This window comes from Ornithorhynchus anatinus, chromosome 4 (genome assembly GCF_004115215.2).
Source record: "Ornithorhynchus anatinus isolate Pmale09 chromosome 4, mOrnAna1.pri.v4, whole genome shotgun sequence".
Classification (NCBI taxonomy): domain Eukaryota; kingdom Metazoa; phylum Chordata; class Mammalia; order Monotremata; family Ornithorhynchidae; genus Ornithorhynchus; species Ornithorhynchus anatinus.
This window is the reverse complement of record NC_041731.1, coordinates 95,319,820-95,333,529: the sequence shown is the minus strand read 5'-3', so window position 1 is coordinate 95,333,529 and position 13,710 is coordinate 95,319,820. Positions and strand designations below refer to the sequence as shown.

General features: G+C 50.6%; 1 protein-coding gene across 1 annotated transcript in view; it reads left to right on the top strand.

The window, feature by feature from the left end:
* The window catches only part of MTF2 (metal response element binding transcription factor 2), a 65,331-nt gene that overhangs the window by 878 nt on the left and 50,743 nt on the right, over positions 1 to 13,710 (top strand).

Sequence of the window (13,710 nt, the reverse complement as noted above, 5' to 3'; positions counted from 1 at the left end):
GGTTGGAGGGGAAGGAAGGAACAGGGAGAATTGGTTGGAGGGGAAGGAAGGAACAGGGAGAATTGGTTGGAGGGAAAGGAAGGAACAGGGAGAATTGGTTGGAGGGGAAGGAAGGAACAGGGAGAATTAGTTGGAGGGGAACGAAGGAACAGAGAGAATCGGCTGGAGGGGAAGGAAGAACAGGGAGAATCGGTTGGAGGAGAAGGAAGGAAGAGGGAGAGTCGGTTGGAGGAAGGAAGAGGGAGAGTCGGTTGGAGGGGAAGGAAGGAAGGAACAGAAAACCAGTTGGAGGAGAAGGTAAGAAGACGGAGAATCAGAGGGGAAGGAAGGAACGGACAATCGGAGCGGAAGGAAGAGGGAGAATTGGAGGGGAAGGAAGGAAGGAAGAGGGAGAATCGGTTGGAGGGAAAGGAAGGAAGAGGGTTAATCGGCTGGAGGAGAAGAAAGGAACAGAGAATTGCTTGGAGGGGAAGGAAGGAACAGGGAGAGGCGGTTGGAGGAGAAGGTAGGAAAACAGAATCAGAGGGGAAGAAAAGAGCAGGGAGAATCGGTTGGAGCGGAAGGAAGGAACGGAGAATCGGTTGGAGGGGAAGGAAGGAACCAGGGAGAGTCGGTTGGAGGAGAAGGAGCAGGGAGAGTCCGTTGGAGGGGAAGGAAGGAACAGAGAGTCGGTTGGAGGGGAAGGAAGAACAGGGAGAGTCGGTTGAAGGGGAAGGAAGAACAGGGAGAGTCGGTTGAAGGGGAAGGAAGAAGCAGGGAGAGTCGGTTGAAGGGGAAGGAAGGAGCAGGGAGAATCAGTTGGAGGGGGAGGGAGGAAGAGGGAGAGTTGGTTGGAGCCGGAGGAAGGAACAGGGAGAATCGGAGGGGAGGGAAGGAAGGAAGGTAGGAACAAGGGAGAATCGGTTGGAGCAGAAGGAGGGAACAGGGAGAATCAGTTGGCAAAGGAAGGAAGGGACTGTGGGGATGGCTTGGAGGAAAAGGAAGTGGGGGGATGGGTTGGAGGGGAGGGAAGGAACATGGGATGGGTTGGAGGGGAAGGAAGGAAGGAACTGGGGGAAGCATCGGTGGGGAAGGCAGGAACTGGGGCAGTGATTCGAGGGGCAGGAAGGAACGGGGGGATTGGTTGGAGAGGAAGGAAGGAAGTAGGGGGGATGGGTTGGAGGAGAAGGAAAGGAAGCGGGGGGTGAATTGGTTGGAGGGGAAGGAATTGGGAGCAGTTGGAAGGGAAGGAAGGAACTGAGGGGGAGCTGTTGGAGGGGAGGGAAGAAAGGAACTGGGGGCAGAGGAATTGATTGGAGAAGAGAAGGGGGGTGGGGATGGATTGGAGGAATAGGAAGGAACCAACCAGGGGGAATTGATTGGGGGCGGAGGGTGGGGGAGACAGTCTGTCGGAGGATGGAGGAGGAGGAAGGAAATGGCCCGGTGAAGATGGGTAGGAAGAGAAAGTAGGAACTGTGGGGGGAATCGGTTGGAGGGGGTGGAAGGAACAGGGAGAATTGGTTAGAGAAGGAAGAAAGGGGTGGGGGAGGGACGGAGGGGACGGACGGAAGGAAGGACCTGGGGGGTGGGTTGGAGCGGAAGGAAAGAATTAGAGAAACAGCATAGGACCTAGGTTCTAATCCCAGATCTGCCATGTACCTGCAGTATAACCATGAGCAACTCACTCAACTGCTCTGTGCCTCAGTTTCCTCAACTGTAAAATGGAGATTAGATACTCATTCTCCCTCCTACTTAGACTGTGAGCCCCAAGCAGGACAGGGACTCTATCTGACCTAATTAACTTGTATTTACCCCATGCTTAGAACTCTGTTTGCCATGTAGTAAGTGCAGAACAAAGAGCATTTAAAAAAAAACAAAAACAGCATACTAGAGATGGGTTGGAGGGGAAGGAAGGAACCTGGAGGGGTGGGTTGGAGGGGAAGGAAGGAACTGGGAAGGATGGGTTGGAGGGGAAGGAAGGAACTGGGAAGGATGGGTTGGAGGGGAAGGAAGGACTGGGGGGGATGGGTTGGAGGGGAAGGAAGGAACTGGGAAGGATGGGTTGGAGGGGAAGGAAGGAACTGGGAAGGATGGGTTGGAGGGGAAGGAAGGAACTGGGAAGGATGGGTTGGAGGGGAAGGAAGGAACTGGGAAGGATGGGTTGGAGGGGAAGGAAGGACTGGGGGGGATGGGTTGGAGGGGAAGGAAGGACTGGAGGGGATGGGTTGGAGGGGAAGGAAGGAAGGAACCTTGCGAGGGTGGAGATTGGTAGGAGGGGAAGGAACATGGGGCAGATGATCTGTAGGAGACGAAAGAAGGGAACGGAAGGACCAAAGGCAAGTTCTCATGGCGGGGAGGGAAAGGAAAGGAAAGGAAAGGACCTGCAGATGGGGGAGGGAATCAGCTTTAGGGGGAAAGAAGGGAAGGAACTGAGGGGTGTAGGGTTGGAGGGTGGGGAAAGGGAGGTGTTGGTTGGAGGGGAAGGAAGGAACCCTGGAGTAGGGAGCATTTGGAGGAGTGGGAAGGAATTAGAGGTTGGGGGAAGGGAAGATAGGAACCTGGGGAGGTTTGCAGCAAGAGGAGGGAAGGAACAAATGGAGGTGGAGGGAAAGGGAAGGAGAACCTGGGTGAGCAGTAGGGGGGAGATTGCAGGGGAAGGAACCCCTTAAGCATTTGATATTCACCCCATCCTCAACCCTACAACCTTTGTGTTTACAGCTTTACACTCTGCTGTTTTCCCCCGTCTATAAGTTATTGTGATATCCGTCTCCCCCTCTAGGCTGTAAGCTTTTGTGGGCAGGAATCATTCTAACCAACTCTGTGGTATACTTTCCCAAGCGCTCAGTACATGCTCTACCCCCAGGAAGCACTCAGTAAATGCATTTGATGGATTAGAGGGCAGGGAGAGTGGTTAGGGAGTGGAGGACCATCTCTGTTGGAGGGGAGGAGGCTGGAATGAGGAGTCACCAGATGGAGGGGAGGAAATTGTGGGGGATCACCAGTTGGAGCCTTCGGAGGAGAAGGGAAGAGATTGAGAGTCAAAGATGGGAACGTTAATCTTTCCTTTTTTTAAAAAAAAAATAGTGATCTGCCCACTCTTCTTAGATTGTACCAAGTTCTCATTTGTACAGTGAGGCAATCGTTTGCTTAGAGAGGTCACCCCGTTCCCGAGGCAAAAACGGCCAAATGGGCGTTAGAGCCAGGAATCGAACTCAGAATAGGTTGTTCATCTCACAGAGATGGAGGGTATGGATAAAAGTTGGAGTGAATGCGAAGGAAAGAAATGCCGGGTTCAGTCATGCTTTTTGAGAAATTTCACGTGGGTATTTTAAACGAATGATAAATCGCGAAAGTAACCGTCGGCTTCTTTCAAGCACATTGGAAAGCAGGATATGTAGTTCCTGGACCTGTGTGTCTAAGTGGTGTCCATTCTAAGTCTAGTCCAGAAGCTGCAGTAAAGTAGCAGCTTTCCCCTCGCGACCACCCTGAGGGCATTGGCCGTAGCTGTCGGTTGGGTCCCTGGTCCTTCCCTAGCTTCGGTGTTCAAATCCCATCGAGTAATGCGGTGTGAAGAGAAGTGAATTTTAAAAACTCATTTGTATGAATAAAAATGCGTATAGAATCTCGTTCTTTCCAACGTTTTCTTGAGCGAAGTGGTTCAGCATTGTCGTACAAGAACTGTGTGCTGTTAGATTTCAGAATATGACATACTTTTATTAGGTTTTTAGACTCGTCCTATGTAAGATGATAGTTTGCCGGATGGAATAACAGCGTTAGGTTCCCGTCTCGCAAAATCTGGAAATCTAAGTGAATGATTGGTTGTGTTCATCGAGATGCTCTCTGCATTTCGTCTTCTAAGCGCCTGCTTCCCAATATATGGCTTAAGAATATTTAATATATAGTAACTGCGCTGGATATAGTTATCCTTCATACACAGACACAACTAATGATAAACTACACCAATGGGTATGACCTTGCAGTATACAATAATAGTTCTTTGACTTTGTGAGAGTTCTTTGTTACGGGTGTCATTTTTGCCAGGGACCGTGTATCGTGGTACCTCTCTTTCCTATGTTAATGTCAATAAAGGATACTTTCATTCTAGCATGAAGTGCTTCTCAAATATGATTGTATCTGACCTCAAACATCAATCTGCTGAAGGGAGAGTACAAGCTGTAGCATCTCACGGAGGTGGAATTCGGAGCACAGAGAAATTAAGCAATTTACCCAGAGTTAGACAGCCAATGGTGAAGTAGGGAATCTTTATTCATTCATTCATCCATCCATTCATTCATCAATTCATTCATTCATTCGTATTTATTGATTCATTCATTCAGTAGTATTTATTGAGCATTTACTATGTGCAGAGCCTTGTACTAAGCACTTGGAATGTACAATTCAGCAACAGATAGAGACAATCCCTGCCCAGTGATGGCTTTACAGTCTAATCAGGAGTGTTTACTATGTGCAGCAGTTCAACCACAGGTCTGCTGGTCTGCCTGTAGCCCACCACATTTCAAGGGAAGCTCTGAAATCATCACTAAGTCTTCGCCCGTAAGGTTAATTTTGGGCAAGGAGAATTCTCTTCCTCTCGCACTCGGCCACCTTTTTTCTCTCCTTGTCTCCCTCCCCACTCAAGCTCCTTCCTCGAGTTTGTGCATTGGAGAGGCGGGCACCTTCTCTTCACAGTGCATTTTCCTTCTAAAAATGATATGCGTATGTGAAGAAAAGGCTGAGAAGAGCCTCCTCTCACTTCTCCCCTTTACCTCTCCTGTTTCCCCACCCCATACCAAAATCACGGGGAACGGGCCTCATCCCCTCTTCCGGGAAAAGTGAGACCTCTCAACTTGGACCCCCCCCCTTCCCAAGAAAAAATGTGTCGATTGCGTATTACCGTTATAGAATTGTTGCCGTATATAAGGACATCTTGTTACCTGGAGGCATCATGGGGTCCATCCAGTTGCTTGTGCTCATTTTTTTTTATTTTTTTTTTTTTTACTCTTCTCAGCTCTTTTCTTCCATTGCCCCACGAGGGTATTTTATTTTGATTCCAGATTGGGATAGGAGGAAAGGGAAGGGCTAGGAGTAAGGAGCAGGGCTCAGCACCTGCCGTTTCTATCCCTAACCCGGAGTGGAAGTGGGCATGGTTACGGATGGAGACCCCTCTCCTTTCCTCTTCTCCCACTCCCTTCTGTGTCGCCCTGACTTGATCCCTTTGTTCTTTCCCTTCTCCCAGCCCCACGGCACTTCTGTCCAGATCTCTCATTTATTTGTACTGATGTCTGTCCTCCCCCCGCCCCCGCTCTGTAAGCTCGTTGTGGGCAAGGAATGTATCTGTTTATTGTTGTATCCTACTCTCCCAAGCGCTTAGTACAGTGCTCCACACACAGCACTCAACAGCTATAATTGAAGGAACGGAAGAAACGCCCTCCCCGTGGGCCGGTGGCCAGCCACGGACAGGGAAAAGAGACGGTAACCCAGAGCTGTCGTGCAAATCAGTGGGTTAATCACTGGTATTTATTGAGCGCTTACTGTGTGCGGAGCACTGTACTAAGCACTTGGAAGAGTACAGTATAATAGAGTTGGTCAACACGATCCCTGTCCACAGGGAGCTTACAATCTGGACTGGGGCTGGTGTGCTGCGCCTTGTGTTTTGGCTTTAGTTTCCCAGCCTCAGATTGTTGGGCACAATTCTTGGAATACTCAGTCGTACTGATTGAGCGCTTACTGTGTGCAGAGCACTGTATTAAGCGCTTGGGAGAGTACAACAGAACAATAAACGGACATATTTCCCTGCCCATAACGAGCTCAAAGTCTAGAGGAGGAGAGACAGACATTAAGGAGGGGAATCGTTAGATCACGGGCTCTGATCTCAGCCCCGCCACTTGTCTGCTGCGTGCCCTTGGGCAGGCCACTTCACTTCTGTGTCTCGGTCACTTCGTCTGTAAAATGGGGATTGAGACGGTGAGCCCAATTGTTTGTGTCCACCCCAGCGCTTAGTACAGTGCCTGGAACATAGTAAGCGCTTAACACATGCCGTGATTATTATTATTGATAATATATTAATATTGTATTATTCATAACAATGCTAAGGAACTCTGTCAAGCCGACTTGTAAAATCATCCCCGAGGCTTATGCTTCACTCCGCCCAAGTCCCCCTCCAGCCTGCTCAGAAGCCGAGAGGACAGTTGGGGTTTGGGAGCCCGGAGGCTTTTTTGAGGCAGGCCTCAAGGAGCCCCAGTGGGGTACTTGGAGTCAGGTTGGAGCAGGCCTGCAGAGTTGAGGGCTGAGGGCCGGCTCACCACAGGAAGATGCCCCGAGATAACTCTCGGGAACAGCCCGATCTGTCTTCGGAGCCAGCGCCTGGGAGTCTTGATGGGTGGGTTGAGTTTGGAAGCGGGGAGAAGGGACAGCTCTTCACCGCGTTCAGGTTCACCTCCGGCTTCTGAGGCTATTTTTAGTTCCAAGGTCTTGGTTGAGGAGGGGCGGTCACCTCCCCCCACCGTTCAGGCGGCAAGCTCCATCTGTTAGATCTTCTCTTCCAGGTCAGGCCCGTACCCCCCTCCTCCCGTGCCCGAACCTTCAAATCTTCACCAAGCGGCACGTGCAGAAATCCCCAGGACTCTCGAATTGGCACGGGACGTCTGTGCTGGTCAAAAAAACCCTCCATATTGGGAAACTTCCTGTCTGAAATGTAGTTTTGCATAGTCCTCTGTGCGTGGTCGGTACTGTTTAAGTCTCGTTGGATCTTAGTCCTGCAAATCCTCAGTAAAATTCGGTGGAGAAGCAGCGTGGCTCAGTGGAAAGAGCCCGGGCTTGGGAGTCAGCGGTCGTGGGTTCCAATCCCAACTCCGCCACTTATCGGCTGTGTGACTCTGAGCAAGTCGCTTAACTTCTCTGGGCCTCGGTGACCTCATCTGTCAAATGGGGATGAAGACTGCGAGCCCCACGTGGGGCAACCTGATGACCTTGTATCTACCCCAGTGCTTAGAACAGTGCTTGGCACAGGGTAAGTGCTGAACAAATACCATCATCATCATAATAATAGTTTTACCTAGTACAGCTCAGTAAATTCATTGTAACAAACCTCAGGATTGTCAGATAAATGAACCCCCAGGAAAAGAATGTCTCAATCAAATACAGAAACTTATCGAAATCATGTATAATAGAAACCATCCTTAAGTATTTTTCGTGTTGCAATTAGATTTGATTCAAGGTTTCCTTTTCTGTTTTGTAAACATCCTACCTTTGGAACGGTTATCTCCAGTTTCTTGGGGTGAGCAGGGAATGCTAGAAATCTTTCACTCCTCCCGTGGACTCTTGACGCTTAGTAACGTAACTGTGTCATTTTTATAAAATTGTTAGAAATCATTTACAGATTGTCTCCTGTCCTCTCAAAATCAGCTTTATTGATTGACCAGAATGTCCTGTTTGCTGATGACCAGCAAAAATAAATGAAGCCATATTTAAACTGTCAGTCCTTTGTGGGACGGGGACCGTGCCCAACCTAATTAACTTGTATTTAATTACCTGGTAATTAACCAGTGCTCAGAACAGTGTATGATACATCGTAAGCACCTAACCGATGCCATAAGAAGATTCGAAGCTTACGGAATGTGTGTTTGTCATAGAGATGACTTGAGTTTTGTAACTAGTAAAATAGTGTATAAAAGTGTACCGTAGCCATTTGGGCTAAGTGTAACAGATATACAACCACAAGACGGAGGATAAGATTGTGTTGTGGATCCATTTAAAGACTAAAAGATAGCACCTCCACCCCGGTAATAGTAATAGTATTTGTGCTTACTCTATGCCAAGCACTGTCCTGTGTACTGGGGTGGATAGCAGAAAAGAAAATTGGACATAGTCTCTTTCCCATTTGGGGCCCTTGCTCTTAATATAGTAATGGTAGATAGGGAATGCATCGGGCGCATACAGTGAGCGCTTGGGAAAGTACAACAGAAGCAAAACCCAAATTCCCTTCCCCCAAAGAGCACACAGTTTAATGGGGGGGGGGGGGGAGCGGGGGCATACCCAGATAATAGTAGGCAAATGATAGGCATTTTCTCTCCTGCACGTTCTGGGGACGAGGTGCCTTGTTTTGGTATTTGCAAAGTCAGATAAACCTCATGTTCCTGTAATTTGTGAGTTGCGCTCTGGCAAAACCCCATGTTAAGGAAAACTGGGATTGCAGTACCCTTCCAATGCCACGCATGTGTATGTAAACTGTCCCGCTGTTCCCGCCGCCCGTATCCAAACAGACATTACTGGGAGAGTGTTCCGTAATTCCCTAATTATAATCTAGCCAAAGCGAGGAGTCAAAACACAAGCCAAAGCAGAACTCGGTGTCCTTTTTTTTTAAAAATTTTTTATTTTTGATTAACCCCGTTTGTTTTTGTCCTTGGTATTCCTCAAAACAGAAGGTTTTATTTAAAACACTTTACAGAAACGATTTGGCCCATGGCTGCACTAATCAATATTTTTAGTCGCAGTTTGAGCGCCCCATAAGTTTCTTCCCTATCATTTCTTGGTGCCCTTTTAGACGTGTAACGTTTTTGGAATGTGGCAGATATGACATTTAGCACGGGCACTTGTTTGTGGAGAATGCAGTTGAATTGTCCCCGTGTTTTAGGAGCGATTCATCCAGGTGCATGATTCATTATTTATCGGTCAGTGATACTTACTGAGAGCTTACTACTTGCAGAGCACTGTACTGACTGCTAGGAAGAGGATAGTGTAACAGAGTTAAGAGATACGCTCCCTGCCCGTTATTAATTTGCTAGTTTCCCAGCTTCATTGGTGTCATTGCCATGAGTTTGGTTGCCTCTCTCCTGCCTTCGTCCCAGAGGCACAGACACCTATAGACTGTCAGCTCCTCGTGGACAGGGAATGGGTCTGTTGTGGTATTGGACTCTCCCAAGCGCTCTGCACACAATAAGCGCCCATTCATTCATTCATTCATTCATTGTCATATTTATTAAGCACCTGCTGTGTGCGCACTGTACTAAATGCTTGGGAAAGTTCAGTGACGATCTCTGTCTGCAACGAGCTCAATAAATACAATTGCACGAACACAGCAAGATGGTCTCTGCCCGCCTCGCCCACCGACTCACTGTACACTCGGCAGAGGGGCCTGGTCTTCCCCCACCCGGTGCCCAAGATTGGCCAAATCCCCGCTGGGGCGGCGGCTGGCGTCCGCACAGAGGTGGCCAGGGAGGGAACGTGCCCTCTTGGGGCCGGGTTTGGGCAGCGGAAGGTCGCGGCCGTCACGGGCACCCCTGAGCAGGAAGGTGGAGATGCCCGGGCCCGGGGAAGGAGTCGTAAATGCCCACGGAAAAGACGTGGGGTCGGGGAGCGGACCCACGTGTGCGGACGAATCGACCCAGTTAGAGAGGTGGACACGCGCACACACGTTCATGACATCGGGGAGGTGGGCGTCGGCGTGTGAGGACACACGCAAGAAGGTCAGGGCTAAGGATACGTGGGTCCCCGGAACCGAGGAGGCCGCTGTGGAGGTGGGGGTGGGGAGTCGGGTTTGGACCTAAGCGCACGTGGGACCAGGTTTGCGGACGTATACGCATATACCTCTGTGCACGTGGGACCGGGGGGGGCGGCTAGAGGCACACGGATGCACACGGGGCCTGGGAGGTGGCTGCGGGCACACATGCGTGTACACACACACACACACACATGCACCAAGGAGGTGGTTATGGACATGTGTGCGGGTGTGCACTCAAAACACATACAGCCAGGGAGGTGGCCGTGGTTCCGTGTGCACTCAGTCCCAGGGAGGTGATCGCTGCCGTGCATAAATACGGTGCCGGAGGACTGGCTGTGGACCCGCACAAGGCCGGGAGGGTGGTTGTGGGCAAGCACGTGCCCAGAGGCAGGGAAGCGGATGTAGGTGTGTACCCAGGGCCGTTCATTCCTTCATTCATTTAATCGTATTTATTGAGCGCTTACCGTATGCGCAGAGCGCTGTACTAAGCGCTTGGGAAAGTACAATAAAGCAGTAAAGACAGTCCCTGCCCACAACGAGTTCACAGTCTACCCAGGGAGGTCAATACAGACACGTCCACACTCGGGGCCAGAGAGGTACATGTGGACACCCGCACATATGGGGACAAGGAGGTGGGTGTGCCACTGCCCACGTGAGGCTGCATATGTGGGCGCAGATGCACAGACAGGGCCGGGGAGTAGACATGGGGGTGTGTACACACACAGAGGACAAGTGGACGTGTGTGCGTACACGGAGCCAGGAAGGTGAACATATGTGCATACATCCACACCCCCATGGTATAGAGGTGGACATGTGCACACACACAGTACCCGGGAGATGAATGTATGTGCGGACATTCACCCATGGGACAGAATGGTGGATATGTGCGCGTAGGCAGGGCCAGGGAGATGGGCGTAGGTGTACACTTCCCCCATATGGGTGCAGAGGGGGACATCTGTACATAGGCAGGACAGAGAACTGAACATTGTGTACGTGCGTTCACACCCAGGGCTGGGCAGGTGGAAAAGATGCTCAGACACGGGGTCAGAGAGGTGGAGATGTGTATCCATATACGCAAACACGTGAGGCCAGGGAGGTGGACATGGAATTATACAGATGGCCAGGGAGGCAGATGTGTGCAGGGCCCCCCCCCCCCCCCCCCCCCCCCCCGGCCAAAAAAAAGAGGCAGGGAGATAGACATGCATGGGCTCATGAACACCAAAGGCCAGAGGGGCAGATACACATGACCCAACCTCATGCACACATAGCCAGGGAAGTCTTGATTCAATCGTATTTAGTCTTTCATTCATTCAATAGTCTTTATTGGGCGCTTACTCTGTGCAGAGCACTGTACTAAGCGCTTGGGATGGACAGATTGGTAGCAGATACAGTCCCTACCCTTTGACGGGCTCAGCAGGTTAGAAGGGGGAGACAGACAACAAAAGACAACAGGCATCAAGTAGAGAAGCAGTCGTGACTAGAGCACGGGCCTGGGAGTCAGAAGGTCACCGGTTCTAATCCCGTCTCTGCCACTGGTCTGCTGGGTGACCCGGGGCAAGTCACTTGGCATCTCTGTGCCTCAGGTATCTCATCTGGAAAGTGGGGATTGAGACTGTGAACCCCACATGGGACAGGGACTGTGTCCAACTGGATTTGCTCGTGTCCACCCCGGCGCTTAGTACGGGGCCTGGCGCTCAGTAAGCCCTAAACAAATACAGTGTGGCTCAGTGGAAAGAGCCCGGGCTTGGGAGTCCGAGGTCATCGGTTCGAATCCCGGCTCTGCCACTTGTCAGCTGTGTGACTGTGGGCAAGTCGCTTCACTTCTCCGTGCTTCAGTTCCCTCATCTGTAAAATGGGGATTAACTGTGAGTCTCACGTGGGACAACCTGATTACCCTTGTATCTACCCCAGCGCTTAGAACAGTGCTCTGCACATAGTAAGCATTTAACAAATACCAACATTATTATTAAGTGGGCCCCATGGACCCACAGAGGTGGCTATAGATACACATTTGTATATATTCTCATAGAAACATGGATGAAGTTTTGCAAGTTCAGGCCTATCTAGGCAGGTGAACGCAGTCACGTATATTTACGTAGAGGGACAGGGAGACACAGACACAGGCAGGGCCCAGGACAGGAACAGCCTTGTCGGGAAGGTGTACGCAGGCTCTTTTCCAGCTCTGGACTCTAAGCAGGAAGCTCGTTACGGGCAGGGAAAGTATCTGCTAGTTCTGTTGCATCGTACTCTCCCAAGTGCTTAGTCCAGGGCTCTGCACACAGTAAATGCTCAGTAAATACTATTGATTGATCGAGTCCCGCTGTTGGTCAGGCAGGTTCCAACCTACTCTCTAAATCTCCTTCCTCTCCTAGTGACTCCAGCGTGGCTCAGCGGAAGGAGCCCGGGCTTGGGAGTCAGAGGTCGTGGGTTCTAATCCCGGCTCCGCCGCTTGTCAGCTCGGTGACTTTGGGCAAGTCACTTCACTTCTCTGGGCCCCAGTTCCCTCATCTGTAAAAGGGGGATGAAGACCGTGAGCCTCACGCGGGACAACCTGATCACCTTGTGTCCCCCCCCAGCGCTTAGAACAGTGCTTGGCACATAGTAAGCGCTTAACAAGTACCGTCATTATTATTATCGTCATTTAAAAATGGCTGTTCCCATTCTCCTCCCCCATTCTGCTCATTTAAAGCTCTCACACTGTGAGATTTGTTAAGCACTCACTACGTGCCAAACCCGTACCAGGCACAAGATGATCAGGCGGGACACCGACCGTCCCACACGGGGCTCACAGTCTTAACTAGGAGTCAGAAGGGCCTGGGTTCAAATCCCAGCTCTGCCACTTGTCCGCTGTGTGACCTGGGGCAAGTCACTTCACTTTTCTGGGAACCTCATCTGTGAAATGGGGATTAAGACCGGGAGCCTCGTGTGGGACGTGGACTGTGACCAACCTGATTACCTTCCGTCTACCCCAGCGTTTAGAACAGTGTCTGCTATATAGTAAGCACTTAACAAATAGCATTTTTTTTTTTTAAGAAAAGGGAGTAGGAGGACAAACAGGTTTTGAATCTCTGTTTTACAGATGAGGGGTCCGAGGCACAGAGAGGTCAAGTGAGTTGCCCAGGGTCACACAGCAGGCAAGTGGTGGAGCACGGATTAGAACCCAGGTTCTCTGACTCCCAGGGCCGGGCCCTCATCACTAGGCCACAGGGCTTCCTCACTCTTGGATGGCTCCTTCCCCTCTGCCTTCAAGCATGCGAAGTCTCACCTCGATTCATTCATTCAGTCGTATTTATTGAGCCGCTCGCTGTGTGCCGAGCACTGTACTAAGCGTTTGGGAGAGTATAATAGAACAATAAACGGGTACATTCCCTGCCCACAACGAGCTGACAGTCTAGATCAAAAGCAACTGTAAGATCCCACTGTTCCTTTCACATCTCACCCCATCGCTCTCCTCCCGTTATCTGTTCGACCTGTGCTGCCTTCACCTCCCCACTCCCGGCTCTCTTTTTGACCTACCCCGGCTAGGTCCTCCCTTCTCTACTTTTTAAAAACTTCTTCCGTGCCAAGCACTGTTCCGAGCACTGGGGTAGGTACAAGTTAATCAGCTTGGCCACGGTCCCTGTCCCAAACGGGGCTCACGATCTTCATCCCCATTTTACAGATGAGGTAAGAGAGGCCCAGAGAAGTGAAGAGACTTGGCTGAGGTCACACGGAAGGCATGTGGTGGGGCTGAGATGAGAACTCGGGTCCTTCTGACTCCTCCTGCTCTATCCACTAGGCCACACTGCTCTAACAGACTCTGTCCTAAAACTCCTTGAACTCTTGGCTCTTTAGACTCTGTGGCCCAGCAACTCCTCCTCCTTAAAACGCTATCACGTCTTGGTCTTACTGACCCGTACCTGTATTGCTGCTCTGTACTTTCCCAAGCGCTCAGTACAGTGCTCCGCACACAGTAAGCGCTCAGTAAATACGACTGAACGAATGAATATCGGGTTCTCTGACGTCTCCTTCATAGTGTCTTGGTGGTTTCTCTCAGCTTGGGGGTGTTCCACCGGGTTTATCTGGGGTCACCTTTACCCCACTCTGCACTCAGCTCTGTTAGGGAACCAATCTGCTCACGTGGCTTCAGCTAATTATTTGTTTCGAGTGGTATTTGATAATAATAATGTTGGTATTTGTTAAGCGCTTACTATGTGCAGAGCACTGTTCTAAGCGCTGGGGGAGATACAGGG